Raw genomic sequence first — 15871 nt, forward strand, 5'->3', positions numbered from 1 at the left:
ATATAAGGAATACACAAGACAGGATATGCTAGAGGTCAAATAATGGAAAGTAGAATGCAAGACGCACTCATTTACACACCAAACACCCAAACCGTCCCCACCCTCCCTTTTGTTCTTTAAATCCACGGTTCATGCACACACCTACAATACATGTAATTTAGCCTCTAGTGACAAGAATCTAAGGTTGGTGAGTTGTATAAGTACACTAGAACTTTGAGATTTCTTACAACACCTTTCAAACATCAAACACAAACACTTCCCTAAATCTCTATAACTTTCGGTCCCCTCTAGCCACCACCACCTTCCACCACCCCTAACCGTGCACCACCCTTAATGACCACCACACCCGGCGCCATCTTCACAAAATCTCATCACACCCTTAAGCCGTCACCAACTTCATTATCCGTACGCCACCCGTAACCTCCACCATAAACCACCGTACGTCACCTGCAACCACAATATTCACGCCCCTCCCTCCCTTCGGTTTAAGCTCCTCATCGTCCACCATCTTAACTGCCACCATAGTTTGTCGCCACCTCCATACGTTTCCACCGCATGATTCCGTTACCGTACATGCACACTAGGTTCGGGTAGGGCTACATATGTTTAAAAAACGTGATATTCAAGTTCTAGGAGATGGAGTCTAAGTGATTGTGTTCAAGGCCGTCTTCATTCCTCATTAGAAATCTTCACCTAGCTAGTCTAGTGATATGGACACTATTCTAACATCACTATTTTTAATTAAAAAGCTAGTTTAAGTTATGTTGTTCATCCAAGTAAAAATCTTAGACCATAAGACAAGTTTAGAATTTATATTGTGGTGGAACTTAAACTAGCTAGTTAGGTGACATAATAAAATAAATTGGAGATTACTTTGGTTGTTTTGAAAACATATTGTCTTAAAAATATGAAAACTAGATGTGAAAAGTTTAGAAGCGGATTCTTTAAAACTGTTAGTTTACGAGTTATAATCGTCATAATAAAATCTTATATTCAAGAAAATATATTAAAGTTACTTAAAAATAAAACATATATGTATTTATTTTACCCTAGACGCATAGACGTTTTATAAAAATATAAAAGTTTCATTTATCTAGTGAAAAACTTTTTTTTAGGGTTATATATATGACTATGAATACATATACGAAGATAAATATAAGAGTTATATATTTTTTTCAAATAAATATGTAATGAAGTATATATTTATTTTCTCATGTAAATTATAAAAGTAATAATATGACAATATATTTATTAGACATGCCACTTTAAACTTAACGTATCACCAACGAATCTTGTTGTCACATACGTATAAGTGATGGATGAACACATAGCATAAACCGACATTTATTTATTTGTCAACCCAACCTTAAGATTACACGTACTTGTCTTAGGACACACGTAGGTCGGATGCATTCAAGAGTTCATACGCATCACTCACTGAAGCTAAGGTGAGTTTCACGGCTCCTTTTCACTTTTACCGTTTTACAAACTAGGGGGAGAAACATACTAAACTTATTTGATAACTTTGCATGAACTTATTTGATTACGTTTCATAAACTTATTTAGTAACTTTGTATAAACATATTTTATAACTTTACATGGACTTATTTCGTAACATTGCATAAACTTATTTGACAACTTTGCATAAGCTTATTTAATACGATAATCAGTGAGCAAGACATAGAATCTTTATATGAGCATGAGTTACACGAGGCCCTTAAGATCTTCGGATCAATACATTCTATAATCATTAACTATGGGTTTAGCCGAGGAATATGTGGGTAGTACTATCGGGATTGATCCCCTGCTCATGGTTCGCTCTAACCGACATGTTAATGGGAGCATATATTTTATAATTCACACCGTGATGGCACGGTTATTGGGCATACATATGGATTTGGGTTTGATTATAGGCTCATTGTCATATATTAATTTGTATTCTTAGCTAGTCTACAAAGGATTGTCAATCTTGTTTAGGTTGTCGTATATATCATGTTTCATCGCATACACTCACTTGTATATAAAAGGGCTTTTAAGTTCGTAAACTTAAACTTTTTGGACAACGTTTTAATCGGGAAAACGCACTCGTAACAAACAAAGTTTTCAACTTTATAAATAGGTTTCAATGTACGTTTTAGTCACGAAGGCATAAATAACTTTTGAAATACGGTTTATTTACGTGAACATAAACAAGTTTTAAAACACGTTTTGTCATGAAAACATAAGTTGTTGATAAGTGTTTTAATCATGAAAACATATATTTGAGAAATCATTTCATGTTCTATACATTTTAAACGTTTGAAACTCAATATCTTCCAAAAAACGGATTTAATCATGCATTTAAAACCTGTGAACTCACCAACATTATGTTGACTTTTATGTATGTTTTTCAGGTTATTATAATCAGGAAGAAATTTGTGGGCATATACAAGCATCGCATTGCATATAGGATCGCCACGTTAATCAATAGCTGTGATTATCCATGAACGTCGCGCGCCCGCGTTTCCGCTTTGGCGAGGTGTGACAGTAAAGTACATGATTAAGTTCATGTAAAGACTTGAGAATGTATGTACATGCATGTTAGATGAAAGTGTAAGAATGTATAAATGCTAGCTTAAGTTTCTAGAGAAGAATGTGTGTATGTTAGCTTAATCGCTAGAGAAGAATGTGTGTATGTTAGCTTACTTGCTAAAGAAGAAGGTGTGTATGCTAGCTTAAATGCTAGGGATAAGAGTGTAGGTTATTTGTATGTTTGCATGATTGAGTGGTAGAAACTAGCACAAGTGAAATCATAAAGGGAAGTATGTAGGACCTGAGAAGTAAGTAAAGAGTTAATTACACTTGGCCACTATCATTAACTACTTAACTTACAAATCATGTGCTAAATAATTCCTGGAGTGATAATGTTTGTGTTTCCTTAGAAGAAAAGATAGGACGGATGTTGCAAAGAGACAAGCACGAAGACGTCGTACTGGATGCTGTGGTAGGACATGTGCCAACCTGACACCTTTTGAAGAAATGTGTGACAACGTGATATACGAAAGAAGTAGAATTCCAACCGAAGGAAGTAATGAAGACGGATCACACTTGGATATTGTAGCCAAAAACATTAAGGGAGTTGTTCAATTGTTTCGCATTTCAATGCCAACAACGCTCGCGGAAGCATTTAAAGGCTACCCAGATTGGGAATCCAAGTGGAAGCAACATGAAAGAAACTGAGACAATGTGACATTCGTCAATTTCGGGTCTTGTTTGTATTCGTTTTTGCATTTGTTTATTATGTAAACCGAATCTTATGTTATAATCAAAATGATGGATTTATGTTACAATATTGTTTCACACTTGTTGGGTCTTGAAAACATCCTGTTTTTATTTTTATTTATTTATTATTTATTTATTTATTTATTTTTTTGTTGTTTTGTGTTTTTGTCTTGATCCATTTTGCATGAAAACTCTTGTGTCTCACACCCATATTTGACCACCAACATTACCCTATATATACACCACCCTTCCTCTTCATTTTCCCTTGCTACAACTCCAAAAAAAAAAACTCTCTCAAACATCAAAGATTCAAGGTTATCTTCTTAAGTGTTCTTGAAGGATTTTGGTCTTTCATCTTAATTAGTTTATGTGGCCTTATTAATACTTTTTTATGGTTGTGCAACATATATATAATATACACCCCTTGTTTACCTTTGGTAGTTACTTCTCCGATTCCGGTCGGTGAGGTTTCGGACCCCATAAGGCAAGGCTTCATGGAGGACTTCGTGTCCTTGATATATATACATCTATATAACTTGTTCATACATATTAATCTTGCTTATTTTAGTTTGTTGGTCATGTTTACAAGTTCCATGGTTATGGGTTTTTAAGAGTCTATGCTTCGGTTTAACCGTAAATAGCTCTAAACCGTAAACCGAACTTTGTTACTAGTTTTGTTTGTTTAAACATACTTAGTGTTAGATCTAAGTTTCTAAAATCATTTTTACAAATTCTATGGTTATGGGTTTGTGGAATCTTACCTCGGTCTTAACCCGAAACACGATCCGAACCGAAAACCGAACTTTTGTTTAAAGACTTTATTGTTAACTTTTGGTATTTTTTTTATTTGTACATTATTATACAAGTTATTTAGTGTTTGGACATGTGGAAACCATCTATGAACTTGTTGTGAGATGGAAACCGAACCAAACCGATTCTTGCTCGCTTAAGACACACAAGTGTGTTTTTTTTAGCCATCAAGACTTGTATATTTCTTTAAAAATAGTTACAAATTGATTTTTAAATATTTTCTTAAGTACTTGGAAATGTTGGATCCAACTTGATCTCATAACAAAGTTTGGACCGACAAAACCGAACACTCGCTTAACGTGCGTTGTTAGTTCTAAAACAATGGAACTACATACTTGGTTAAGTCTTATTAAATTTTATTGAGTTATCTCATAACATTCAATATTTTGGAAAGTTGACTTTGGGTTTGACCAATTATCAAGACCCGAACAGATAACCCGAACACTCGATGAAAAAAACCCGTTTTAGTATCTTTATTCCAAAGGGATTTGCATTCTTGCATTTTACCCACCTTATTACTTAACATAGGTTGAGTAAATATTAAGGTTAGATACTTTAACCCGGTTTCGAGCAAACTTACATTTTTAAAGGGTTATTATTATAAATTCTTAAATAGTCACATTTTAAACCTTGAACTTTAATTATTTACATTTCTCAACATTTATTTTGTTTAAAGACCTTCAAGTCAACCTTTCTAAATTCAAGACTTCTTTTCTTTTTAGGCATTGTGCGTTAAACTCGTCGTTTCGACAAATCTCCAAATTATCATCTTTCAAGTTTACTACTTGAAGGTGAGTACTTCATACCCCATTTTCCATCTTTTATTTTGGGGGTGACATTTCATACTTATTCAACAAAATGCTTTATATTTGAATCTTAAACCACAAACGTAGTTGTATACTTTACCTAAATAATTGCTCGATTTGGTGTTCTATGCTTATATGCCTATGTGTTTATCGCTTTTGGTTGGTGGAACTATAAAATCCTAGACTATTTGGCATCCCCTTATAGCAAGGTGTCGTTAACGTAATGTAATTAACGATAACTATAAGATCCTAGACTATTTGTCATCCCGTTATAGCTAGGTGTCGCTAATGTGTTTAGCGATATCTATTTATCCAAATTACCACTTTTATTTATCGTTTCGTATGCAAGTTTTGTGGCTATCTTTATTATATACTAATATGATTAAACTTATGAATTGCTCACCAACCTTTGTGTTGACAAACTTTATTTTATGAAATGTTGCAGGTTTGCCTCTTGGTTGATTTATGATTGTGAAGAAAACGACATCAAAGACCTTAGGATATTAGTAAAAATGAACAATATCAATTTGCCATATTTTGTGATATCTTGTTTATGGTTATTTTATGGATAATTGTTATGTGACATTTTCGATGTTGTGAAATGAAATGAGTTTATTAAATACTGTCACTTTAATTAGTGTCACGTGCTTATGGACAATCGTTACACCTCGGCATGTTCCGCCGCCTTTGGTCGGGGTGTGACAGACAAGTCAAGTGAAATGAGCTAAACATGTAGTATACATGCAATAGTTGACTCTATAAGGGAACTTGTTGGGATCGTGGGTGATGAAGCGAATGTTGAGAAGGTAGAAATGATCGAGAATTACGGGTGACTGTCAAGGAATCCTAATTGAAAAGGCATAAAAGGATGAGGCTGCGTGGTGTAGCGAGTGCGAAAGAAGAACACTAGGAAGAATGTTGTTATGCACGTCAGACTGTTATGAAGAAACCACTAGTGGTACTTTAGTTAAAATCTCGTAAGTGGTTAAGAATTGTAAAATAGAACTAGAGGGACGTGATTTCCTTGCTACTAGTTATGTAATGGTCTTAAGAGGGCTCGACGCAGTTGGGAATGGATTAGCTGTCTGAGTTTAAGGCTCAGATAGTATGTAAGAGTGAATTGTTAAGATTAAAATCTTTGGATGGTGGTATGACGACGGTGTATAGTGATAAAGAAATTTTAGGGCTTAACGTCATTTTGATGATAAAAGCCGAAGGTTTGATAAGGCAAGGGTGCAGTGCCTACCTGGCGTATGATGTCAAGGCTACGGTTGAGACAAAAGGATTGAAAAACGTTCCTATAGTTCGTGACTATCCAAAAGTGCCCCCAGAGTACCTTCCGGGGTTACCACCAGAACGAGAGGTAGAATTTCAGATTGAGCTAATACCAGGAGCACAGCCCGTCGCGAAAGCGCCTTACCGTCTGGCGCCATCCGCGATGAAAGAGTTAGTGTCCCAACTTCAAGAACTCCTCGATAAAAGTTTTATAAGACCGAGTGTTTTCCTGGTGGGTGCACCGGTGATGTTCGTCAGGAAGAAAGATGGAAGTATGAAAATGTGTATAGATAACCGTGAGTGGATAAGCTTACGGTGAATAATAGATATCTGTTGCCATAGATTGACGATATGTTTGATTCGTTACAAGATGCTAGTTGGTTCTCCCGAATAGATCTCAAGATCTGGTGATCAGCAGTTTAAGGTGAAAAAGGCAGACATCCCTAAGACAGCATTTCGAACGCGATATGGACATACAAGTTTTTCATGATGTCGTTTAGATTGACGAATGCTCTAGCAGCATTTATGGTTATGATGGATAGGGTACATCGTCCGATGTTGGAAAAATCTGTCGTTGCCCTCATTGACGATAATTTTGATTTATTCAAGGAATAAGTCCAACCATGCTGGTCACTTGAGAAAAGTGTGAGACATGAAGAAAGAGAAACTGTATGTTAAGTTTTCAAAGTGTACCAACTATACTGATCACAAGAGTTTGAAGTACTTCTTCAAGCAGTAAGAACTGATAGGAGGCAGAGAAGATGGTTAGGGTTGACAAAGGATTTGGATTGTAAAAATCAAGTATTATCCTGGTTAGGCCGATGTGGTCGCTGACACAGTAACCCATAAAGGTTAAGAAGTTATCGCGACAGTTAAGTCGTATAATTTAGTTTGCACTTCAGATTTCATGAGCGAAATTTGCGAGGTGTAGTAAAAGTTATAAATGATGAGGGCAAGATAAAAAAGAAGAAGAAGAAGAAGAGGATGAATATTCGGGTTACACCAAGATGTGTAGAAGGACTACCGGTGGCCGGGTATGAAGGACAAAGTGATAGAATATGTTAGTAAGTGTTGACCTGCTCGCAAGTCAAGGAAGAGCGAAGCCGTATGGAAAGATACAACCATTAGAAGCACCAGAATGGAGATGAGAACACATCACCATGGATTTCATAGCTAAGCTACCGCGTACAGCTAGAAACCATGATACCATATGTGTGATTGTGGACCGTTTGAAGGAAGGTGCTCACTGTATACCAATACGAGAAGCTATCTCGTAAAAAATGTTAGTTAGAGTATACGTCAGCAAGGTGGCAGTAAGCCATAGAGTGTCGTTATCAATTGCGTCGGACGAAGATGCTCGGTTTACATTGAGTTTGTGAAAGGAAAGATGTTGGTTACACTAAAGGCAGATACTGAAGGTAAAAACCTCTAAGTAGAAGTCTATTAAAGATGAGTTCATGGTATGTGACACTATAGGAGGACAAGATACCTGGCCTACACAATAAGGACAACCGCAAGTGTTATGAAGGTGGAACCAGCAAAAACACATCAAGAAGATTCAATAAAACTAAGGACGAAAGATGTAAAGACATGTAAGGAAGGCGTAGGGATGGTTTAGAATTATGTTTATTTATGGGGTTATGTCATACCTGATACACATGCAACTCATGGAAAGGCGGACATCCATTGGTTTAGGCTTATGAATTGAGTCTTAAAACTAATGAATAGTGTTGTGACTGATAATCATGTGATCATGAGTGAAAAGTCATCTAGAATGGTAACGATAGAATAGTATTGTAAAGGTCCATATAAATGTCAAGACATGCCTAGAAAGGAAGTTGGTTAAGGAAAATAGTTATGATATATCAGGCAAACCTGATATGCAGCAGACAACAATTGGTTCATAGGACAACACGATACTTGATTAGTCAATAAATGGAAGATGCATCAACATGGACTTCATGATCAAGCTACTTTGGAAAGCTATAACTCATGAACCCTATGTCTTAGTAATGAGCTACAAATGGAAGGAGAATTAAATGGTGATTTAAGAAGTTCTTCGTCAAATTATGTCACGATTGTGCTCAAGGATTGTATGAGGTATTCTAACTTAAGGATAGACAAAGGGATTTCAGGGAGAAATCCTTAAGGAGAAACTGAAAAGGGTTTCGTTTTATGGAATTAATATGCTTTGAGCGTATTGCAAATCAGTATATTTGCTAAAAGATGTGACTGGGCAGAAGGGTCATTTAGTGCGAAATGCTATGATAGTAGGTGTAGTGTTTCTATATGAGGGGAAAGCAAGAAAAGCATGCTTAAGGAAATGATGCGGACTTGATAAGTCTAGAGAAGGAAGTATACCATCAAGGACTTCATGGACAAGCTACCAAAGATAGCAAAAACTCATGAGCATCAGTCAATGATTGTATGACAAAGGACAAACCGATAAACAAGGAAACTAAGGTGGCTTAGAAAAGTATATGAATACAGGAGGTATTCCTATTATAAGGACTAAGCAGGTTTCGAGGACGAAACATCTTATAAGGTGGGTAGACTTTTAACATCCCAAGTTTCATGAGATATTTAAAAGGATTGAGGTTGAATGGATTATAAAGGTTACACGTAGTTATCTAAATTATGAGGGGGTAAAGTGTTATTAGGTCAAAAGTTAAACATGGAACCCTACCCACTTCCTATAAATAGAGCAATCATCTTATGTTACTACCTCATCACCTCCAACCTCATCCTTAACCCAAAATCCCGTTTTTTGATAGAGCAGCCCACAAAGATCCAGAGATTCCCGGAGATCTAGCTGTTGGATCAGTCTCAAATTTTAACTGACTTTTCATAACATATAAACGAATATTTCCACCAGACGGATCTTCAATCAGAGGTCTAGAAGCATGGTTTTTATCAGCAAACCCGTAACAGAGGGAAATGAAGTTTTTCGGAAACTGTTTGGGTTTTCCGGCGACGGTGGCGGCGGAAACTGGCGGAGCTGGTAGAGATCAGCGACCCGGTCGTGTGGCCGCTTGAATCACTCAATTCCGAGTTCGTTTGATATGGTTTTGGTCTATTCGAGTGATTTCGAACATAAACCTCAAAGGTGCGTTTTTATTAAAAATGTTTACTTTTCGTGTACGGATTTGCATGAAACTTGGTAGAATGATGGATTGGGCCACGATAAGAGATAAAGTAATGAACTTTTAGTAAATGGGTTAGTTGGTTCGGTTCGGGTAAAACGAGTAGCTTTCGGTTCGTTAAAAGAATGGGTAAACGAAGTCGGTTTTGCATGAAATTTGAGAGGAAAGTAAACTCGGGTCTTAAGGAAGGACCTCGGAAGGCCATAAAAAGGTAAAGATGAAGAAAAATAGATTCTGATCACACGATACAGAATCGCATCGCATAGTCATGCGATGCGAATTGTTTTCCGTGTATCGCATCGCATGGTCATGTGATGCGAAATGTTTTCATGCGATGCAAAATGGTTTCATGCGAAGCAAAAAAGTCACGCGAAGCGAAATAACCATGCGAAGCGAAATGCTCCCATGCGAAGCGAAACGCTCCCATGCGAAGCGAAATTCCTTCCATGCAAAATTAATCATGCGAAATTTAGATGTGAGAAGTAGGATTTCTAGATAATTGATACTCGTGCCTTGTGACACAGTTAGCCGTGCACAGTTAAGGAAGGGCATTACTATTAACGGCGAGAGAAACCAATTTCAGGTTTGTTCTAGCCCCTTTATCTGTATGTTTTCGGGGCTGTGTGCATACTGCTATATGGTAGATAATACACTTACTTGATTGGTAAGTGTATGATACGTGTATGATTGTGTATTGAATGTATTGTTACATAATGATTGTATGAACAAGTATGTATATATATTTATAACTAGAAGATATGTAAAGTATGCACGTATGATAAAGGTATGGTTATTCGAGACAGAATGGACCAGACCCTTATAATATCTGAGATGTTAGGGACCAGACCCTCATAATATCTAAGATGATAGGGACCAGACTCTCATAATATCTGTGATGTTAGGGACCAGACCCTCATAATATCTGAGATGATAGGGACCAGACTCTAATAATATCTGTGATGTTAGGGACCAGACCCTTATAATATTTGTGATGTTTAAGATAGAATAGTTTATGGTATATCATAGGGTTTTATGAAAGAAAGTATGTAAGTACGCATGCATGTATATAAAGTATGTATGAAAGAAGTATTAGCAAGTAAGGAATGAATACGTATCTTCTGACACGTATGAGTAAGAATATGAATGTAATGTATGTTAATTGATTAACTAGAACTCACTCAGCGTAGCTGACTTTTAGTATGCACGCAGGTAAATAGGTTAAAGGAGCTGGCTTGAGGATGGCACATGGTAGGGACCGAAAGACTGGCATCTCGGGGAAGAAATGTTATGAAATATGATGTTATGTTAAAACAATTCAACTTTTGTTAAGACAAGATTTTGTTGTTTTGTAATATGATGGTTGATGTTTTAGTATTCCGCGAAAGTTTTTAATTAACTCTGATTTTAGAACTGTGTTTATGAGTAAATCCAACACCAAAGTAGGGTCACCGGGAACGGGGCCTTACACTCATAAGCTCGTAACGCTATTAAAGCGACAAAATAATTATATTTATTTCATTTCATAGCATAACAAGTACACAAATTGTTTATAAAGTAAAAGAGACTATATATAATTCATCGGATCACAAATAAGTTCTTTATATAAATAACCTAAGGTCTACTAATGATCTTCAACCTTATCACGCCATCGATTTAACCTGTAGCACGTTGAAAATAGTATATTTTTGTCAACAACACATATTGGTGTGCTTTCATAAGTTTTGATAAATATAATATGAAAAGTGTAAAATTCACAAGTCAAGATGTAATGTCTCAATCATAAAGTAAAAGAAAAGTAAATACATGATATTCTTGTTCGCTTGACATAAGCCAAATCTAATAAGGAACCCCCGTCGTCGAGCTACTTGGAGTATAGATAATGATAATGATATCGCTATTTATTAACAAAAGTTGAAAAAATAGACGACGTAGGTACGTCCAGTCGGACCCTCCCACTTTGCGTTTGAGTATGTGGACCGTTGCCAAGCGAATCGGGCGTTGGTCACTAGCAGGAACACCCACTATACGAATGAGTGAATAGTAATCCCTATATACTAATGAATGAATGGTAATACAAGTAAGCAAGTGGCACGTATGTTTGATTAAGTAACTCACAATAACACGTATGCATTTGTTTGAATATGTATACATATATAGTATGAAATACGGATACGTACGCGTATGTCCCCAAAACGATTTGAAAAGTTATAAAATAGGGGAATGATAAACTCACCTGATCGAATAAGCCAAACGGGAATGATTACGACAAGAAAGTGAAAATCACGCTCTTCGAGAATTACCGACAAATCTTAAAGTAAAAGAAAAGTAAATACATGATATTCTTGTTCGCTTGACATAAGCCAAATCTAATAAGGAACCCCCGTTGTCGAGATACTTGGAGTATAGATAATGATAATGATACCGCCATTTATTAACAAAAGTTGAAAAAATAGACGACGTAGGTACGTCCCGTCGGACCCTCCCACTTTGCGTTTGAGTATGTGTATGAGTCTCTTCCACCAACAAAAACAGTAAACAACTAGCATGTAGTCACATAATTTACAAGCATTATGATTTGAAACAAATACATACGAGACACATATGTGAATTTTGGTTTAAAACATGATACATAAAATAACTGTCACGCCCCAACCTAAGGCGGAAATGTCAGGGCGTGATCCGATTGCTCACAGCTCGAAGATACTATCGTATATAAAATGTGACAATATCTAATTAATTATTTTATTTCAATTGTACACACAATATCCAAATAAAACAAACAATTTGAATTAATAAATATAAGTTCAATTAAAGATTAACTTGATTATATCCTAAGGTCTTGTCTACATATCCAAACTTCAATCTTCAATACAAACAACCTGCATATGCGTAGAAAATTGAGTTTTTGTCAACATAAAATTGAGTGAGAATATCACCAGTTTTGACACAACAATATAAATAAGCATAACGTGATAAGTGCGGTAAATATAATCAAACTATAAACAAGTATGTAGACCGTTGCCAAGTGAATCGGGCGTTGGTCACTAGCAGGAACAGCCACTATACGAATGAGTGAATAGTAATCCCAATATACTAATGAATGAATGTAACACAAGTAAGCAAGTAGCACGTATGTTTGATTAAGTCACTCACAATAACATGTATGTATTTGTTTGAATATGTATATATATATATATAGTATGAAATGCGGATACGTACGCATATGTCCCCAAAACGATTTGAAAAGTTATAAAATAGGGGAATGATAAACTCACCTGATCGAATAAGCCAAATGGGAATGATTACGACAAGAAAGTGAAAATCACGCTCTTCGAAAATTATTGACAAAGATCCTAATTACAACAATTACGGAAATAAATATGAATCCAACAACAAACCTAAACTAGACAGAGACTCGAGAATTGGTGATCGAGTGTATTCTTGCGAAAGTTAAATGTTACTTAGACTTATTATCAAATTTATGTATTACTTTTATAATAAATAGCATATCTTTAATCTATTTATAATTATAAACAAAATACTCAAATAATTAAATATTTACATTCTTCCATAGATTATATAAAGAAATTTGTTTTAAATGATTATTTTAAACCAAAGATATATTTAATGTATTTATAGATATCTTTCACCATTAGAAAAGACTTCGTTTTAACTAAATATTGTATATAATAAAAGATAATTAATAAATAATAATTTTCATATAAAATATGATCCTTTATAAAATAATTAAACTTTAATTCGTTAATTAACCAGATTATAATAAATGTATATTTTAGATTAAAAATCTTATTAAAATTAATTTTTATACTTAATATATATTGATATATAGTTTTTAACAAGGATTCGGAAAACAACTAGTTTAAACGTTTAAATATATAATTATCATAAAAATATAAGTAATACGTTTAACACATTTAATACATTTATTATTGTTTTGTGTAAAAAGAATAATACATACATATATACTAGTAGGAAACGCAATGCGATGCAATGCGGGATCCAAAAACAACCTTCTATATAAGCATACAACAGTATAACATTATCCAAAAACAACATACTATACGGGCATACATCAATATAAAACATCATTCGAAAATGACTTGTTATACAAACAATTCACTTTAAAGTTAATAGTGCTCTTCGTAACAATACATGAAAACACAAGTGAAACAATTTACAAATCACCGGTCTTCGTATGTGGCACAGTGCTCTTCTTAATTGTTTCAACCAAAAGAAGACTCGATTTCAACATCCCAACAATCTGTAGCATAGTGAGCCATCTCATTAGATGTTGTCTGAACCACAACCATTTCTCATATACACCTAACCATGCCAAAAGCAGGTAAACTCTCCTAATGAAGTATGCAAGTGTTTTATTATTAACAATACCCTGTAGAAAGTTGAACAATATCATATATATTATGCCTATATGGCATTATATTTGAAGAAACACTAACCGGACCCCGGACAGATTACTGGTAACATGGGGGTTGGATAGCTGTTTCCCACGAGGGGTTAGACCCTTGGAAGATGGTTCTTCTGATAACCTGCAAAACAGACACCGTGAGCTCGTCACTGAGAAGGGGGGGGGGGTTCCTCCTTGTGACCACCCTCCGGCTTGAGAATCAGACTAGATTGCTCTTTAAATATAAAAGTATATTAAGAGATTGCTAGAGCAGATATCAGGTATAATATGATGATAATGTGATAATGTAATGTTGTGTTTAGATGATCATACCATTTGGGGTATTTATAGCCGAAGGTAGGTTTCCAAGGAGGTATGGCCGGCTGCAACAGTGTTCCTGTTCATCAACAGTAGCCTACGCACGTGCCCTGCTGGTAGTTGGTGGGTAGGCAGCGGCTGATAGTGACCAGGCCTGCTGTATACTATTCCCTTTCCACCAACTGCCGGCTACGCACGTGGTATGACAGTAGTTGGTGAGTAGGCAGCGGCTAATAGTGATACAGTACAGGAGCATGCTGCTCGCCATACTGTATCAGTGAGCTGTCGTATCTCTGATCAGATCTTTCGCCCATACCTCGTCAGGTACAGTAAAAGATCCTTCAGTATACAGACTGGCTTATTTGGGCGGGAGTATTCCCCCTCCCGCCTCTGTGCGGGATTGCTCCCGGCTTGGCTCATTCCTTCAGGTGACACTGAATGATCGAGAGCTAAGTGCCTTGTGCGTGTAGCCATGCTGCGCGGGTGGCCTTCCCTAATGGCTTGTATCCGAGGCTGCGGGGACAGGCGGAGTCCTTCACCATTGGGAGGCATTTCCTGCGGGACCAGCTTGCGTACTGCGCGTAAGGACGTCACGTCTCTGAGCATGGTTGGTCCTGCGGATCCAGTTGGTCTCTGCGCAGACGTCCCTGTTTAAGGTGAGTCTTGCGGGTCCAACTGGGCTCTGCTGGGACCTACCTCTTCAAGTCCCCCCAGTCCAATGTTCTTCTCCTGAGTGTTTAATAAAGTGAGGTGAACTTTTGGACTTGAGCCAAGGGTTTTGAAAAGGGTTTTTTAAGGTTTTCCATGGGGATTCTTCCCGCGGAAGTCCTTGTCACTTGCAGAAATTCCCGAGTTTCCTGCTTGGTCTTTGGGTATGATGCGGGTAGGCTGTAACCTCCTCGCAAGTCAGGAGCGTTGAGTCCCACTTGTGTGGATTCTCCATGAGGTTTTGGTAGTTTTGAACATAGTGATCAATTATGTTAAAACCACCAATTCCATCCTGGAGCTTCAAACAACGTAGTTCTCGACGTTCCCGCTATGCGGGGATGTTATTTCTGTTTCCGCAAGCATTGCCCAGAAGATCCTTCTTGGTTTCAATTCCCAGCGGAGCGCTGGGTATGTGAAGGGTTTTGCCTTGACACTGTACCTGCGCTCGTCTTACGGTTACTTTACTTCCAAGGTATTCCTGGCGTCAATTCCCTGCGGGTGCTAGGTATGTGAAGGGTTTTGCCTTTACACTGTACCCGCACCCGTCTTATAGTTACTTGGTTGCCGAGGTACTTGGCTTTAATTCCCTGCGGGTGCTAGGTATGTGAAGGGTTTTGCCTTAACACTGTACCCGCATCCGTCTTACGGTTACTTGTTGGCCAAGGTTTTCTTGGCTTCAATTCCCTGCGGGTGCTAGGTATGTGAAGGGTTTTGCCTTAACACTGTACCCGCATCCGTCTTACGGTTACTTGTTCGCCAAGGTTTTCTTGGCTTCAATTCCCTGCGGGTGCTAGGTATGTGAAGGGTTTTGCCTTAACACTGTACCCGCATCCGTCTTACGGTTACTTGTTCGCCAAGGTTTTCTTGGCTTCAATTCCCTGCGGGTGCTAGGTATGTGAAGGGTTTTGCCTTTACACTGTACCCGCATCCGTCTTACGGTTACTTGTTCACCAAGGTAAGGGGGTATTTTCCCGCTTACTTTTTAATATTTTTAAATTTTGAATTTTGAAATTCGAAAGGTTGGTGGAAAGATAGGAACAGTCCAAACCTCTGAAACGTCGTGCGACAGTTTCTTGTGACTGTGTCAGGACGTGCAGGAAGTTATGGTGACGTGACATTATATG

Source organism: Bidens hawaiensis, unplaced genomic scaffold (assembly GCF_021521415.1).
Source record: "Bidens hawaiensis isolate Kalapana, Puna unplaced genomic scaffold, B.hawaiensis_p1.1 tig00005168_1, whole genome shotgun sequence".
In the NCBI taxonomy this organism is placed as follows: Eukaryota; Viridiplantae; Streptophyta; class Magnoliopsida; order Asterales; family Asteraceae; genus Bidens; species Bidens hawaiensis.